Genomic DNA, 17,493 nt, shown 5'->3' with positions numbered 1-17,493 from the left:
GGGGGGGGGGGGGGGGATGAGAGGACAGAAAGAAGGAGAGGCGCAGGCACGTACAAGCAGGCAGGCAGGCTGCTGACGGGCTCTTTAGAGGCAGCAGCTGGTTGGAGTAGGGGTCTCACCAGCTGTGCCTCCGCTGACCTCTCACCACACTTCTCCACCTCCTCTTCCTCCCAAAACTCTACTTCCCTTCCCCCCACAAACCAGAATCCTCACCCAAATGTAGGCAGAAATGCACACACACACACACACAGAAATGCACACACACACACACACACGACCATCTGTCAGTAGGAGGAGAGTGGTCTCTGATTGCTCCATAACGGTGTTGAGACAGTCTTGGTAAAACACAGCACCACGCCCCAAACCAAAGCCCTGGAGATATGGAACTATTCTTAACCAGACGTCTTCCAACACGCCTCCTCTGACGTTTCAAACCCAGAGACGGGTTCCATGGATAGATCACTACAGCTCAAAGCCTGTGTGATGTGACTCATACACGATTGTGAGGCAATTCAAAGAAACAAAATTACCTTCAGCACTGTTGGAAAAGGGACAAAAGCAGAATGACAGTACCGCATTACAAAGGTTTTAATAGTTAGGAATCAATAATCATATGTAACTTTGATTATATGTTGTCTTATGATGACCAATGAATATGGGTCATGTTTCACTTGATGCCTTTTATTATGTCTGTAAGAAAAGAAATAAACCATTTCTGCCAATACTATATGTCATAGTTACGACAATTCAGTGGAAGAATCATCATTCGTTAAGGTGATTCTCTAAAAAAAACATCCAGTTACTGAAACAGTTGATCTTCATATTTCACAAATCAAGTCTCTTGGAAGAGGGAGGCTGGCTCATGGATCTCACCACCTCCCTGTATTCCGCCTCCTTTATTATGATCCAGGCTGACAGCAGATCAGCGCAGATTTACCCCCCCCCCCACGAAAAATTTGCCTCCACCTGATGCAGCCAGCGTCACTTCAGAAGTGCTTATTCAGAGCACCACTAAATCAACTGCATCCACAGAGTAATTGATTCAAGCTCTGTTCTTGTTTTTCACTCTGTCATGTGTAGCTGGTGGGGTGAATCTGCTGTGTAAGAACAACACGGGGGGGGGGGGAATGCGGAGGAGAGAACATGGAGAAAAAACCAAGGCCAGAACACTGATTGCTTTAGAGAACAAGAAAATGAAAAAAGTAATAATAGAGAAGTTGCACAAAAACACTGGCAAAGTCAGGAAAGTCACTCCAGTGCTTCAGTGAATCTGTCTTGAATTTTATTTCACTTTTTTAATTACAAACAGTTTAAAACTACTGAACCGATTTTCCATTTTGTCTTTCTTGCCTAACAGGACACCAAATTGTGTTTTGTTGCACACACTAACTGGTTAACACAATAACTTCATCCACACGTTTAGATCCTCAACAACACGAAGCAGTGAAGTAGTAAACAACAAACCTACAGTAACAATAGAGTAACAATACACCTGGGTGTAAATGAAATATGGTTGGTGCATGGTTTCAAAAGTATTTCTCTAGAACATTAAATATTCATAATGAAATACCACTACAGGCTAAATAACATGTCTTTAACTTGAGCTAATCTGTTTTCATGAGAAGTGCGGTGTGGTCAATTCTGATTGACAATGAAAGGGCAACAAAAGCAACAACTGTCATCACATTTTGATTCAAATGTTGCTAAATCCTGATTGCTGCACAGCAATATGTGACATCGCCTTTTTCCAACCAAGCCCTGCCCATCTCAAACCAATGAAAAGGCTAAAGACAAAAACAAAATACCGAACATTTCTCAAGTGATATAACCAAAACTGGCAGAAAAGCATGCGTTTATGTAGGACACCATCGCTTATCGTAAGAAGCTGATTGAGAAAATAGGTTTCCAGGGCCTTCAAAGCTCATAGTAAATGCCTTGCAACTGTAGCTCCTGGGCATGAGTGTGTAACTGTCACATTTACCACACATGCATCTGAAACTTATGTTGTTTAGTGTCTGACAAACAGAGTGCAATAGCAGCTGCCAGTGTGTGTGTGTTTGTGTGCAACGTTTTACATGTGTATTAAATCTGTTTTGTGTAAGATGTCCTTTTAAAGTCAGGAGACTTCCAGGAAGAGTTCTGTTTACTGGCAAGTAAAGTCCTCTCCTCTCCCTAGTCTCTTTACCCTGCAGGGTTAGCTGTGTGAATATTATATAGGGACAGATTGTGTTAGATAACACAGACCTACATAGAGCCGTGCACAGATTCACACACACAGGGAGCTTCATGACATACAAGTACACAGATGGTTTTGTGTGTACTTGAAGAACCCTTCACGACTGATAAATGACACAAGAATGGTACCTGTATAACAATACATTTTGCAAAATAAATGTTAAAAAGTTTTTTGGTGATTCTTAATAAATGTTTACTATCTATCTATAATTTTGTCTTCTTTATTTCCCGTATTGTAAATGTATCATCCTGGGCTATTCTGTACACATGACATCTATTGCATGACTGTCTGTCCTGGAAGAGGAATCCCTCCTCTACTGCTCCCTGATGATTCTTAAATTTTTTTCTTATCTGAATCAAGGGGTCTGCGGATAGAGGGTGTCATATGCTGTAGTAAAATGTGTAAAGTGGTCATATTATGCTCATGTTCAAGTTCATAATTTTATTTTTGGGTTGTACCAGAACAGGTTTACATGGTTTAATTTAAAAATAAAACACCATAATTTTGTCATATTGCACATTGCTGCAGCTCCTTCTTTCAACCTGTGTGATGAACGCCTTGTTTTAGCTATAGAGTGATGCATCTTGCCTCTACATGATCTTTGTTTGGCGTTGCACATGCGCAGTTCCTTGTTAAGGACTACTAGCCAATCAGAAGCAGAGTAGGGCGGGCCCTGAGAAGCCAGTAAACATGACTTCGGTTCAGCTGTATATCCCCTTACCAGCTTAGCAACATAGACTGTATCAACAGTTTCAGAGTGGTGAGTTATTAAAAACAAATGTATCTTTCATCCATAAAGTTATAAGTGAGCTCTGTCTCTACATCACAGTAACAACTTTATGTCCATTGTATACCTGGAGGGTAGCTAATGTTTGGTAGGGAGGGTTGGGATGTGTCTCCATCGACACAAAGGAGCAGCGGCTCTACTCCGAGTTACATTTACATACTTAGCTGATGCTTTGATCCAAAGGTCACACACCTCTGGAGCAACTAGGGGTTAAGTGTCTTGCTCAGGAACACATTGGTGGATGGGTCACAGTGGGAATTGAACCCGGGTCTCTCACACCAAAGGCATTGTCTTATCCATTGCACCATCACCATCACCACCCCCCCCTCACAGATGACTTGGCTTCTCACCCATCTGGGAGAAGACAGCCATTTTGAGAGAAAACCCATTAACTCCGCTTGTACCCGCAGTCTAGTTCTTTCAGTCATGATCCAGCCTTCAAGACCATAGGTGAGGGTAGGAGCCAAAATTGACCGGTGGATCGAGAGCTTTGCCTTCCGGCTCAGCTCTCTTTTTGTTGCAGCGGTGCAGTGGAGCGAAAGCAATACCGCCCCGTACCTCTCACTCGCAAACAAGACCCCGAGGTACTTGAACTCCCTCATTTGGGGTAAGGAGTCATTCCCTACCCGCAGTAAGCACTCCAACGGTTTCCAGCTGAGAACCATGGCCTCAGATTTAGAGGTGGTAATCCTCATCCCTGCCACTTCACACTCTGCCACTTCACACAGCTGCGAACCGATACTGTGAGTGCTGAAGGTCACGCACCAATGATGCCAAGAGGACCACATCATCTGCAAAAAGCAGCAAACTGCAACCCCTCCCCACCCCAACTATGCCTCGATATCCTGGATTGGTGACAAAGCACAGCCCTGGCCCTCATGATACTAGCACCTAAATATCTTTAAGAAGAGGCACAGTGTAAAAAATGACAAGCAATTTTATTTTTTATTTTATTGTGCATGCTTTGCAGTATAACACTAATTGAACAGGCATATTTCTGTTTCATATCTTGTAAGACACACACACAAACAGTACTACTGATATGCATGGGAAGGGAGGAGCCCACACAGCACACTGGGGGGCCAAACCAAATCTCTCCTAACTTTACTTTATAAAGCTGGGGCCTCAGGCGAACACTTAGACTAGAAGATTTTTCTTGTACATTAGGCAAGGTTTAAAAACTGTAGATGTGCGCTGAGGGATTTGTGTAGAAAATTGTGAGTGAAAGAAATAAGTGTAGAGCAATGCAGAATGCAGCATAATGGGGGTGTGACTGCATATACATAATGCATGTATAGGATGGTTTCTGATTGCGCTCCATCAGGCCATCTTATCTCATTCGCTAAATGAGACGCGGAAGCACTCACACAGTCATGCACACTTTGCTTTTCCTATTAGGAGTTACATTACAATACAGATAAAGTAGGGATCAAGTGATTATAGTGCTGCAGGAGAACAAGATCAGAACTCCTCCTCACTATCAGCAGAAACAATGTACAGGGGTGGTTGTGTTGCAACAGGCATCTACATAGACAGCATGCATAAACAGCCCTACCCTTCACAGGCAGTGGGGGTACATGCAACAGCTCTGTGGGCTGGGGGTAAGTCCATCAAAACTCTCCAGGGTAAGGGAGAGGAGAGGATAAGAAGCCAGCCACGTTAGTTTTTGTTGTTTTTTGCACTTCCCAGCTAGTGCTAACAACCTCCAGTCTCAAAAATCTTTCAAAATGCATATGTGTGAAAAGGGTTGTGCCGTATGTAGCCAAGTCATCATCCCATGCAAATACAGCTTGACTAAGCAACACCTCAGTGAGAGAACATGCCTAGAGTATATGTGCCATAAAGCTGTCTCAGACATGTAATGTGGGAGTTGGCTGCCAGGATGTAAACACAATCCATGTGAGGAAAATAGCTGTGCAGTGTGTGTAAGGGTGTGTGGATGTGTATGTGAATGTGTGTAAGTGAGAGAGGAGGGGGGGGGGGGGGGGGGGGGGGGGGGGGGGGGGGACTTCAAAGCTGGTCTACAGCTGAGAAGGGGGTTAAAAGGGGTTGAGATTTTCCTCTGGCTCTTAGGAATGCAGAGCAATAACACATTCCCTATGTGGAGCACAGAGAGCAGCATAGGACGCATAGCATGTAAACACACACACACACACAGGAACAGAGAGTCTGGTGTGTCTTGATCTGGTCACTCTGCACATATCAAGCAGCCATCTGGTGAACTGGACGATCCAGGACATGACTAAGTCAGACTTTTGTCCAGCCTTGCAGCCATCTATTTTTTATTTTACTGAACATAACCGCTTATCGTCTGACACATCCTCCTCTCCCCTTCTTGTGATCCATGCCACTCTGCTGTTACCCTCATACCATCCTTTAACACACGGAGAGGGGTGACTTCGAGGGAGGGAGGCTTAAAGAGAATGGTAAATGCACGCTCACCTCTCTTGACATATTGACTTCATAGAGACTGAAGGGTGTTACAGGGTGAGAGATGAAGGGAGAGAGGTTCCACTAATCATACCATAGTGTTCCTATTACATCAAATCATTTCCGCACTGGCTGGGTGTCGCTTTGGCATCGCCACAATATTCCTCTGTGATCCGAGGCGGGAGCAGACACAGCCTGTGGGAGGACAGCCTATATACTTTCTATTGATCTCCTTGTTAAGGCTTGTTGAAGCCTGAGGTGCCTAAAGCCTCATCCATTAAAACATAACTAAAAAAGAAAGCACTCTGGCTTTGTTCTAGATTTCATCGTGCGTGTAGAGTAATTTCAGAGTGTAGTCAAAGCTGTGGAAGGGATATCTGAAAGGATCATGTTGTGTGTAATGATGTAAAGTAGTTTCAGCTTTGAAATAGAATATAAAATCAATGTTTCTGAATGTTTTTGGTTTCCTATCCCAAAAGGGCTAGGATGTGGTTGTAAGAATACGTTTGTGCAGGCAGAGGAACCTTTTCTAAAGGAGGAGTGTGGTCAGATGAGCTGGTACAGACATAACATGCAAGCATGTCGCCAAAGGTGTTGTTTCATGACTTCTCTGTGCCTTCTTATACATTTCTGTTATCTCTCTTAAGTTTATTTACTTAGTTGATATGGAGTGCCTAATCTACACATTGCCAAAGGAGAAGCAGACTACTGACTTATTTCAGTGAAACTAAGGAAGTATCATGAACCTTAACAGTAATCTAAAGAGAACAGTGCAGCGAGGTTTCAAAGTCATTGCATTTTTTGGTTTTGCTTGTAAAACATTTAACCAAGGTCTGCAGTATGTCTGTCTCCGTCTCCAACGTGCTTTCCCATCCATTGTTCTCAATAGTGCCTAACATAATACGTGACTTACTAGCCAGCTAGCTATACAGTCTGGGAAGGCCCTGGCTTGAGTGGCAGGCTGATTTACAGGCGTTCTGGGTGGCTGGCTCACCACAGAAAAACCCTGAATCCCTACTGGGCTTTCTGGGCTTACTGGGTGGACCGGCTACTCATCTTCCTACAGTGCAGACAGACAAAGGCAGGTCTGTTCCTCTGGGAGCCAGCAGGCAGCGACTGCCACTTCCCCTGACCGAGAGGCAGACAGAGAGTAGGGAGGAAAGTGAGATAGATGAAGAAATTTATGTTTTGAGAGGAAAGAGGGAGGACTGAGAAAGATAAAGAACAGAACAGAAAAGAGGGAGGGAGCGTTTAACAACTGAGGTCTGAGAGGAAACTGGAAAAAACGCAGGGAGAATTATTTAAAACAAATGGGGGAGGACAAGAGCACAGTGTGGAGAAAAGGTCTGCAGGTCAGACACTGCCTAACAGCTGTATATACTACAATATGGTTCTGGTGTAACAACCTACAATCTGTCAAAATGTTGCTTTCAATTGCCCTTTTCACAAAATATCTGCCTCACCACCTCTAAGCTGTCACAACAGGAACAATTCACTCTAAATGCTAACACTTGTCCATGGTTTTTTGTCATCGCGGCCGTGGCATTTTGCTGCAGCTCGCCTGCGCCTGCGAAACAAGACACCTCTGCCTCCACCATCGTCCCTCTTTTCATCTCTCCTTCTGCTCTGTGTATCTCTCCAGCACCTACAATAGCTCCTCACCTCTTTCCTCTTGGCCTCCTGCCCTCTGCCCCAGCTAATAGCTGCTGTCGTGTGAAAGCCAGTTTGGATGATTTGGATTCCCATGGATTCATTGTCCAGATTTCTTGCTTGTTAAAATGCTGTTATCAGTTCACTATTTTACGTTTCATTTAATTCTTTGAAAAACAAAAGACTCTGTAGATGACAATATGTACTAGCTTATTCCACATAATGTTAGGCATATGAACACTCTTTTACAAACTGAACAGCTTGTGGTGATCATACGGGATGTCCAGGATTATGAGACCCATGAAGGAGGAGATGTTTTGTCTGCTCAAAGGTCAAAGAGAGCGACATGTAAATCTGATACGTGTGCTTGTTAGAAGCTACTTTCTGCCAAAAAGTAAAAATTCTTAGACACTTCTTGAAGTAATAGACGTCAGCTTAGCACAAAAAAGCGGGGGAAAGAGCAAGTTGTTAACAACTTGCCTGTATTACACTTTTTGTTTAAGGATTAAACTGAGCTTTAGAGGTGCTGGTAGGCACTTTTTTTCCAACCTTTGGATAGAGCCAGGCTAGCTCTTTCCTCCTGTTACCAGCTAAGCTAACCACCTGCTGGCTGTTACTTCGTATTTCAGTAGACAGACATGGTAGTGGTATCGATCAACAACAATGTTCCCAAAATAGCGAACTACACAGGCTGTGTGGTGAAACGTTTCTCCAAGCATTGCTTTAAAGTTTCTGAAAGGTGTCCCTGCCCACAATCCAGCCTGTGGTTTTCTGTCTTGTTTGCTTTGTCATGGTCCTCCTTATACCTCAAACTCAACAAATCTACCTCATCAAAGGCCGTGTTCAGACTGCAGGCCAAAGTGACCCAAATCAGATTTTTTTTTGTTTGCTCATATGTGAGTCTTTTATAACATCCCAAGTCACATATGTGTGTGTGAATCTGATCTTTTCCTGTTCGGATTTGGGCCACATTCATATGTGGATACAGATACAGGTCGGATTTTTGGAAATGTGACCTCAGTCCAGACAGTCAGATCAGAATCCATGCCGTGACTCTGACGTCACTGACAGCAACTGCTGTCACAATTATTTGGTAGCAGGAGCCACGGTGAAATGAAAAAGCTCCACAAAAAAGCCTCTCTCCCACCTGAATAAACTTAAAAATAAAACCGTAGACGTTAAACCTCTGTAGCCTCCATGAGTACTTCCATATGACAGCGTGCTGAGTGTGACGTCGTATTATTTTGCGCATTCGGGTCACTTTCAGGCCACCGTTGAAAAAAATGTGAATGTAATGGCAGAAAATTGCTTAATCCCTCACCAGCAATATACAATTTCCACAACAGTGAACAGTCAATCAAAAAAAACAGATCTAGGCAATAAATGGATATTGGGCATTAAGGCCTGCAGTGTGAACAAAGCCACAGTGTTGATTTTACTGAAAACATTGTCATATTCTCTTGCTGGGTAGTTGCATATTCCTGTGCATCTCTGCAATGATGATAGTAGGTACTCTCTAATGTCATAATAGTGACTTAGCGTAAAGTCTGTCTGTCTGTCTGTCTATATTAATGGCATTTTTATCTTCTGTGGTATCACTATAATGTCCCTATAGGGATTTACAGTGTGTCTGTGGTACTATAAATTTAATCCCGTATGGCAGGATCTTACTGTAAAATTCCTGTACTAGGTTGTGTTTTTTTTTTTTGTTTGTTTTTTAACTTCCTTATCTCTGATATTTTAATCCTTCTCATGTGCATTGTGAAGATGACAATGCCTCATGAGGGATCATTTCCATCTCTCTTCTTCATGATCATGATGCCAACAGCTGGGAGAGAGTGGGCCACATCTGGCTCGCAGCTGGCCACCAAAGAAAGACAGGCAGAAGGATGGGACTGAAAGGAGAGCAGGAGAAAAGACAAGAGTACTGAAGGGTGATAGTGGGATAAGAAAATCTATATGGAGGTGTATTAAAAGGTCGTTCAGTGTTGCAGAACTAAACCGGGGGGACGGGAGGAGAAGTAGAAGGGGGGGAAAAAAAGGCACAGTGAAACAAGGAGGAGTGAAGGAACAGACAAATGAAAGTTGGAGACACCTGCGATTCTGGCCAGAAAAAGTAAAGTAAACACAAAGACAGCAGCACAGTGAAGAAATATTGATGGAAAAATATAAAGCTAGCAAGAAACTAGAAGAGGCAGAAACCAAGAGCGACAGACTGATGGAGGAGAGAGAGAGAGGAAGGGAGGACAGTCATGTGGAGTCAGATGCTCAGCTGCGCTGCTGTCAGAGCTCCTTGCCATAGCAACCATGAGTCATAGCACTGGTAAACAGTTTTATAAACCAAACGCCTCGCTGGCACATTTACACATTTACAAGCATAATGAACCAGGAGGTGAGCCACAAACTTGTCCACACCAAAAATAACACGCGCCGCTTACAAAAGCCATTCCTTTCCTATTGAGATTACCTTGCAAAAAGGAACCTGTCAGACTCATGAACCAAAAAAACGATAACGAAATGTTTTTTTTCCTCTGGCAGTGGGGCTTCATCTTTGCTCAGAATCATAAAGACACAAACTACACAATCACATTAAGGCCACAAACACAAACACCTGACTCGTGGTCGTGATGAAATAAAATGATTTACTGTAGTGACCAAAGACCAGCTAAGAAGTGCTAAAGGGAGCAATACAAAGGGGATTCCATCTGATCTAAACATCACTACAAAATGACTGCATTAATAAAACGGTTATAACACACTGTTGCAATAACACATCAAGAGTACTAATGTTCCTTCCTCTTTGTTTTTACTGCCTAATAATATTTACTTAGTAACTCCTTATCACCAAGATTTATAGTTCTTGAACAGCAGCTGATCAGTAGCTGCCATATACAGTAAGCATCGATAAAAATCAAACTATCAATTTTATTGGGCATTGAGCTACACATCAGAGTTTGTTAACAGCTCTTGGGCAGTACTACGGCATTATGAAAAAAGTAGTTTAAAGCCTTATGTGGCTCAAGAGGGAGCTTCGAAAAGTCTGATAAACTGCCTCAGAAGTTATGTTGCTATATCTGCAGCAAGCTAAAGTTGCTTGATTTATCAGTCTGGATGATTTCTCAGTCTAGCTTTAATGATAACTGCTTAAATAACATATACATTTAATAAGTATTTAGCTAAACCTCTATGTAAAATAACACCAGAACTATCGCCCCCTTTCTGTGTTACTCCCTTACTCTGTGTAGACTTTTCTGATTGGATCTACAGTCATGTTCTGTGACCTTTGTTTTGTCCGCCCTTGTCATGTTTTGTCACATGCACATCAGTGCGTAAGCAGTCATACATTTACTTACACGGTACATGCGAACAGACCCATACAGCAGTACGTGTGCATCAAAACAAAAGTGCATACATGTACATGTTTTCTCCGGTGACCGCGTTTATTTATGCCAGAGGTAACTTGTTGCTGCTTTCCAAAATAAACTGAAACTTGCTCCCTCTGTCTCTCTCTTTCTCCCTCAAACACACACACACACACACACACACACACACACACACACACGTGCATATAGAGCTTGATTCCTATGTGTTTCTTCCATCAGCAGAAAACAGCTATCAGCTGTCCTCTGGTCACCCTTCACTCTGTCTCTGGGTCCCTGACTGTTTCAGACAGGCTTGTGGAGCTACACAATGTACACACCACACAGATGCATGCCGTCAACTGTAAAAAAAAACAAAAGAAAACGCTTTAAGTGTTGTCACCCCGCTCCTCCACCCCCACCTCACTCACTCTCTCTCTTCCCCCCCTCTCTCACCCCCTCAGCCCTTCACATAGCCCAGTGAATAGACCCCTCTGTACTCTGGAAGATTTAACTTGGGTTCTGTCTGTCGCTAACAATCTCTCTCCCTTGGCGTCACTCTGAAATAGTGCAGTAGAGGAGCCAGTGTCATTTTAAATAGGGGTTGTCTCCACGCTGCGAGACCAAAGCTCAGCTGAACACGCACTGTACAGGAACTCGAATTATAAAAGAAGGGTGCAGTGCATTGTAGGTGGGCTGTAGGTACGGTAAATAACACAAGATTAGAATCTAGCAATGCCAGTGCAGTGTTCCTCTGATGCATAACAGTGCAGACAGGCCATCTGGGCTCATTTACCTCCACGTATAGATCAAATGGAGAATCCTGATTAAGCAAACATGATTTCTTATTAATTCCAAGTTTTTTGTTGTTTTTTTACATGTGATGGTGTTATATTGTTAATGCACAGTAGTTTGCCATCTCTGTATTGATGACGCAAACACCTGCAAGTCGATAACATGGGAGTCTCTCCTATCTCTCCCATCCATCCCATATGACGTGAATGCAGCAGTAGGATGGGAAAAGACTGAAACCAGGGGGAAGAGCAACAGGTCAGTTTTACACTTTTGGACAGACTAAACAAATGAGATATGACGTGTTAATTAGTGGTATGCAGATTTTTTTATTACCTTTTGACAGAGCCCGGCTAGCGGTTTCCCACTGCTTCTTTTTGCTAAGCTAAGCTATTTAGCTTACAGATGTGAGATTGGTATGGATCTTCTCATGTACCTGTCAGCAAGAAAGCTATAAGCAATAAGCATCATCTATTCCTTAAACCCCAAATCCACTTTAGTCCATGTTTTCCTTTTCAAATTTTACCAGTGAAGTAATTGAGGGAAGAGATGATTAATTCTTTGGTTATTCTGCCATGACTCTCACACTGAGACTGTGTTAAGCCTCCTCTGTAGGCAGTCAACACTTCTTGTAGAGACTGTGCAAAACCAGCACACAAGTATGTTCACACTGCAGAGGGAGGTATTGGGTTAAAAGCTCTCTGTGTTGGATGTTCATGGTAGGTGCTAGGTGTAATTTGGGACAAACCATGTGAAAACAATCGACAGGCAGCAAGCAAAGCAGTTGCTAAAAGCCTGGAAAAGGATATAGATCAAATCCAACCCTGAGGGAGAGACGTGGCATTTCAGAGGCTTGTTTCCTTTTTTAAGCATTTTAGGGTTTTTTGCATTGCACATCCTTCATCGAGCAGTTGCATCTGAGCTTCAGCAGCTAAATAGGCTGAAATAGGTCATCACCAAAAAATAAATCAAGAGACAAACGAGACCAAAAATGCAACCCTTGCAACTCAAAGTGACATTTATTAGTTGCGATGAGTGCTCCAGTCGGAGTTGTGGCTGCTGAGAAAGACCCATTTCCACTTTCCTTGTTATCTGCAGAGAAAAAAGCCACTGATGCAAAGAAATAAACTGCTGATCGCCAGAAAAACACATACACACACACACATGGTCAAACACACCGGGAAAAACACAAATCGCTGCGTTCACACATGAGCGTCCACTAGACAGGCATTCAAATCCACTGCTCCAATCATTTATCAATGCAGCTCAATTTAATGCACAGCAATAAGAGCACACAAACAGACATATAGACCAAACAATAGGCCGATGCACTGTGAGCATGCCATTATTGTGTGCAGTAATGGAACCGTATGAGGGAAAGGAGTGGTTGCATTTAACTAGCCTGTAGAAATCAGATAACTCCACTCAGCACATACTGAAGGCACTTAAGCATCAGACAGTAGAGTTGGAAGTGTGTGTGTGTGTGTGTGTGTGTGTGTGTGAGAGAGAAAGACAAAGTGAGGATGACATGGACATAAATGTTAGAAGACAAGTACATCTTCTGTGTCGCAGGTTCTGTGCAGACTGACTTGATCACATCCAATGAGGAGAGGAGTTTCTGCCACAAACTAAAAACAGTGACCGGGAAACAAATGGTTTCCAGCGTCCTTGTTGACCAATTCCCACTTTTCGCTCTCCCTTCTGTTCAGCCCGTCTCTCTCTTGTTCTTTTACATTGTCACTCTCTCTTTAACTGTTCCCCTGCTTTCTCGCTCCCTTTCAGCTCCCTGCTCGGTCTCTCAAAGCACTTCCTCTTGCTACCACTCTCCTTTTTCCATCCTTCCTCTCATCACCATCTTTTAAATACTTCAAATCTCATTATCGTATTCTTTTTCTTTAATTAATCCCCACCACCAAAAATAGAATTCTGTAGACAATTTAAGGTTTTAGTTGTAGGGTTTAGTTTCATTCACTAACACCCCCACACACGTTACAACTGCACAGTGAATACAAGCAGAGTACCAATGGAACACTGTGCATCCTCTAAACTCTATCAGCCAACTTGCGACAGAGTAGTCATCTAAGAAAATATACCTCAGTGCAGCAGTATACATATTCTTTGGTTTAAATCATACCTTCTTGTGCTTATACACTTTCTTCGTGAAGGCTCAGCAATTTAAATTTTCAAGAAGCAGCTGATTACAAACCAGAAATTCAGTCCTAAACCAACAGAGGACTTCCTCTAAACTGGACCAGCCTCGGACCTGCAGTCTATTAAAGTGTCCAGAGGCTGGTGTGACTGGCCCTGAGGAAGCACAGTGTGGCTGCCGGCAGTAGCAGGGCCGGGGCTGGAAGTGGAGCCGCTTGTTTAGCAGACCCACCCTGACCAGCACAAAGGGGGGCTACGCCCTCCTCCACCACCAGACGGCACGCTGATTGGCCAGCTGGATGACCTTTGATCCCTGTTGTATTGTGGTCTCAGCTGCGCTAACCCTCCCCCTAGTGTGTGTGTGCGCGTGGGCGCATGTGTGTATGGACAACAAAAGACAGCCAAGTCCTAATGCAGCAATCAGAGCAGTGGAAGAGGGGAAATAGAGAGTGTGTGTGTGTGTGTGTGTGTGTGTGTGTGTGTGTGTGTGTGTGTGTGTGTGTGTGTGTGTGTGTGTGTGTGTGTAGTGCTGTGTGGATGGGGCTGGTGCAGTTATGTTTTAGTTGTGATGACTGCAACAGTGATTAGCTACATCAGAGCCCATCCAGCAGCCCCTTGGTTTCAAAATACTTTCAAATCTTACCTTCCTCTAGCTTTAAACCAAATCTAGCCTTCTTCTATAGCCCCAGGTTTTAACTAAACATAGCCTTTTCACAGGCCCCAACTCCAGACCAAACCTAACCTTTCTCTGGGCTATTTAGTCTTAGCTTTAGACCAAAACTACCCTTCATTGAGCACCAGCTTCAGACCAAATCTAGTCCCCTCTAGCCCCAGCCATAGCCTAAAGCTAGACTAATCCAGCTCATGGTCCCAACCAAATTTAGCCAACCTATAGCTCCAGCTCCAGACAGAACATGGCCTTTCCTCTATCCCTAACTCTAGGTCAAGTCTCAGGCCACATTTAGTGCTGCACTAAACCCAGTCCTGGTGCAAACCTAGTCCTCCAGTCTGACCCAGGAGCTGTCTATGCAGGTGGTCTAGCCTTTGTGGGCTGAGACACCCTGAGTCCTGCACCTACTCTGTTAATACCCCATGTGACTCCCTCTCTCTCTCGCTCTCTCTCTCTCTCTCAGGGTAGGGTCAGGGTAGACCACCCCCTAACAGCATGACTGGCTGTCTGAGGAATGCCATGTCATGGAGCAGATGGAGCTCCACAAACAATGGAGCGGCATGCTCTTACTGGGCCTATATAGGAAGACGTGCCAAGTGTGTAACTGAGTGTCCATTATAGCTGTGGTCTCTAGTCATTTGAAAGCCACACTTTTCCCCTCCTCCTGTTCTATGACTTTCCCAGTAAGCTGCAGCACTTTTTCCCCAACAAAGAACAAGGCCTGAAGAAGTTTGAGAATGATGCAACCAAAGCCAAAAGACATGCACAATTAACACACACAGCATGGCGCAATGGAGAGAGATGGATAGAGTCCTGCGGACAGGTCGAAGTGTGGTGTTACATATTCAAACTCAGGGCGCGTGTTTCAGTGGCCATGCTGTCCCGGAGAAAAAATACCGACAAACACCGCAAACCTATGTGCCAATAATGACCCCAAACAACCCACGTTAGGATACGTGACTCTTTACAGCTCAATGTCACATTATCTCATTCCCACGCCAATAATGACGCAATAACCTGAAAATCCTGACAATCGATCGGTGTCTCATATAATCATAATAGGCTATTTCAATAGAAGTTACAGCTTTTGAAATTAATGTGGCATCAGTAGGCTATTCCTATAGGGTAAGATAATCCTTGTATTGAGACTATCTGTGTGCCGGTAGTTTTGTGTAAGAGCTCATCAGAGTCCTACTAAGAAATACAAGCTACTTGTTTCTCTCTCGTTGTGGATTAGGGATGTAAACCGCTATCAAAGGCTGGAGCTGCCACATTTCATTCATTTCACACATATGGGCCCACTGGCGAGGTCCATTTCCTGAAAACGTTGTACTTGTATTCAAACATCACGTAACTCAGAAAGCAAGGGCTCAGTAAGGGCTTTGAGTGGATCGTGCACTTCTTGGTTGTCGACTCATTCATTAACGTTAGCTATAAAAACATTGCCGGGTCTCCAGATAACCCTGAGAGTGTCAGTGAACAGGGATGCCAGATTGGACGGGAATCCGGTGAACTCACCCAAGAGAACGACGGATGATCGGCTCCCCGCTCCTCCTCTGTGTAAATCCAGGACCCCGGGCACCAGACTAATGTGCAAATTGGTAATTTCACAAAATCTTCCTTATCCGCACAGTGAAAAAGCGATGCGTGGAGGCGATGTGGAGCCGCAAATAAACCTGGCCGCTGCGCACACACACACGCACGCATACATACACAAAATAAAAAGGTGTACAACAGCGATTCAAGAGAAATGTCGGTGAAATGGGTGTATCTGTAGTAATATCGGATGCTTTGGTTGTTGACTGTGCACTAACTGAGCTGCTTCCCCCGGCTCCACCCGCTAACCCAGCCTTCCCAGAGCGCCCATTGGCACAGGCGGCCGGACATGCAAATCTACTCTCCCCATTGATGTTTTCCAGAAATGAAAAGAGGAGGAAAAAAAGCTGGGTTCTGTTTCAGTTGCTCCACTGCGCCACCGTGCGGCATCTTAGCTGCAGCGATTTTGGAGTTACTCCAATCATCCCTGTACGGAGATTGTCATTTTGCTTGTAGAAAGTGGTTGAGGCTTCAGGCTGAACAGCACCAGGTAGTGTGGGTAGGGAGCAGCTGCCTTGCTCAAGGTTGCTTTCAGGTCAGATGCTTTGCAGGTTGCCATTGTAGACTAGAACTCATGTCCCCAGGCCATTACAGTGAGCTGGAAATATAGGTAAATACACTAATAACACCAAGCTCTTTATCTTTCAGTAGGCTATCGAGTCAGCGTCCAGCCTTAAAACCACTTTACCTTTAGGAGTAATATTATTACTTGAATTGTTCATATGTTATTTATTCAGTTAACTAATATTCACTGCTAAATTGTATTTCCCAACATGAAGACCACAGGCATTTCGATTAAAAGATTTTGTTTCAAAATCTTTTACACACTGTGAACTAGTTAAATTCAAAGTCCACATCTGTCTTTTTGTTGCGTAACTTGGATGTTTGAACATCAAAATTATGTATTTGCAGAGTTTGACACTAGAAGGTTGTTTTTACATTCATCCGCTGACGAAGGAAAGTTCCTCTGTGCTCACCTTAAATCTCAGTTCAGCAAGTGGACGTACCAGCAGGATTCTGTGACATCAAAACTAGACTGGAGGCCAATCAGCATTGAGTATGCAAGCACGATGTGGAAACTTGAAGTCTCCACCAACACTGAGGATGAGTGAAGCAGGAGTCATCTTGATTCCACCAGTTCAGCTTTAGAAATGAAAAATATATTTATATTCATAAATTTGGGATTTTTCTATGAGAAAGAGTAGATAGGTTTCTACAAAAATGCAACAAATGAGCTTTTTTTGTGGAAAAACAATTAGACACAAAGTATTCTTCAAAGCAGAATATTTTTTAGCCTTATAACATGATTGGGGATCTTTAATGATACTGAGTCTAAAAAATATATATTGGAATTAGTATGGAAATGGAATCAGTGTCAACAATGGTAGCTACAGCCCTCCTGATAAATATTATAGTGATACTATGAGCTTAAAAGTTATAAAATAAAATAGAAATGAAAAACAAGCAAACATAATATGGTTATTATCTCTAGGGAATAATAATAGCTGAAGACAGAAAACTAGCAGTAAAGTTCCAACATATTATAGCCAGTTTAGCCTATAAGACATAAACAGCACAAGCGTACTGGACAGAGAGACCGCCACTGTCCCTTAATGTTCAGTGTTGTCCCCGGCAGACCTTCACAGATTTTTCATTGTGCCAACATTAAGTAATTAGAAAATTAACCCTCAGAATGTGTCTCCTAGCGTGTGGCATGTTTTAACTTGGTAAATGAAGTGGTCCTGGTAGAAATCACCCCACACCAGTCCAGTGTTAGCACTAATGAAAAGTCTGAGACTGAGGCCAAAAAGAGCCCGTTCTCCTC

General features: G+C 43.4%; 1 protein-coding gene across 2 annotated transcripts in view; it reads right to left on the bottom strand.

Annotated features, from left to right (window-relative positions):
- Positions 1-15,908, bottom strand: part of numbl (NUMB like endocytic adaptor protein) — a 55,918-nt gene extending 40,010 nt beyond the window's left edge. For both annotated transcript variants that reach the window (XM_046074511.1, XM_046074512.1), the window contains exon 1: positions 15,591-15,908. The gene's annotated coding sequence lies outside the window, so the exon portion shown is untranslated. The remainder of the gene's footprint in view (positions 1-15,590) is intronic.
- Between the last annotated feature and the right edge of the window lie 1,585 nt (positions 15,909-17,493).

Source organism: Micropterus dolomieu, linkage group LG17 (assembly GCF_021292245.1).
Source record: "Micropterus dolomieu isolate WLL.071019.BEF.003 ecotype Adirondacks linkage group LG17, ASM2129224v1, whole genome shotgun sequence".
Taxonomy (NCBI): domain Eukaryota; kingdom Metazoa; phylum Chordata; class Actinopteri; order Centrarchiformes; family Centrarchidae; genus Micropterus; species Micropterus dolomieu.
This window is presented reverse-complemented; position numbering and strand designations above follow the sequence as displayed.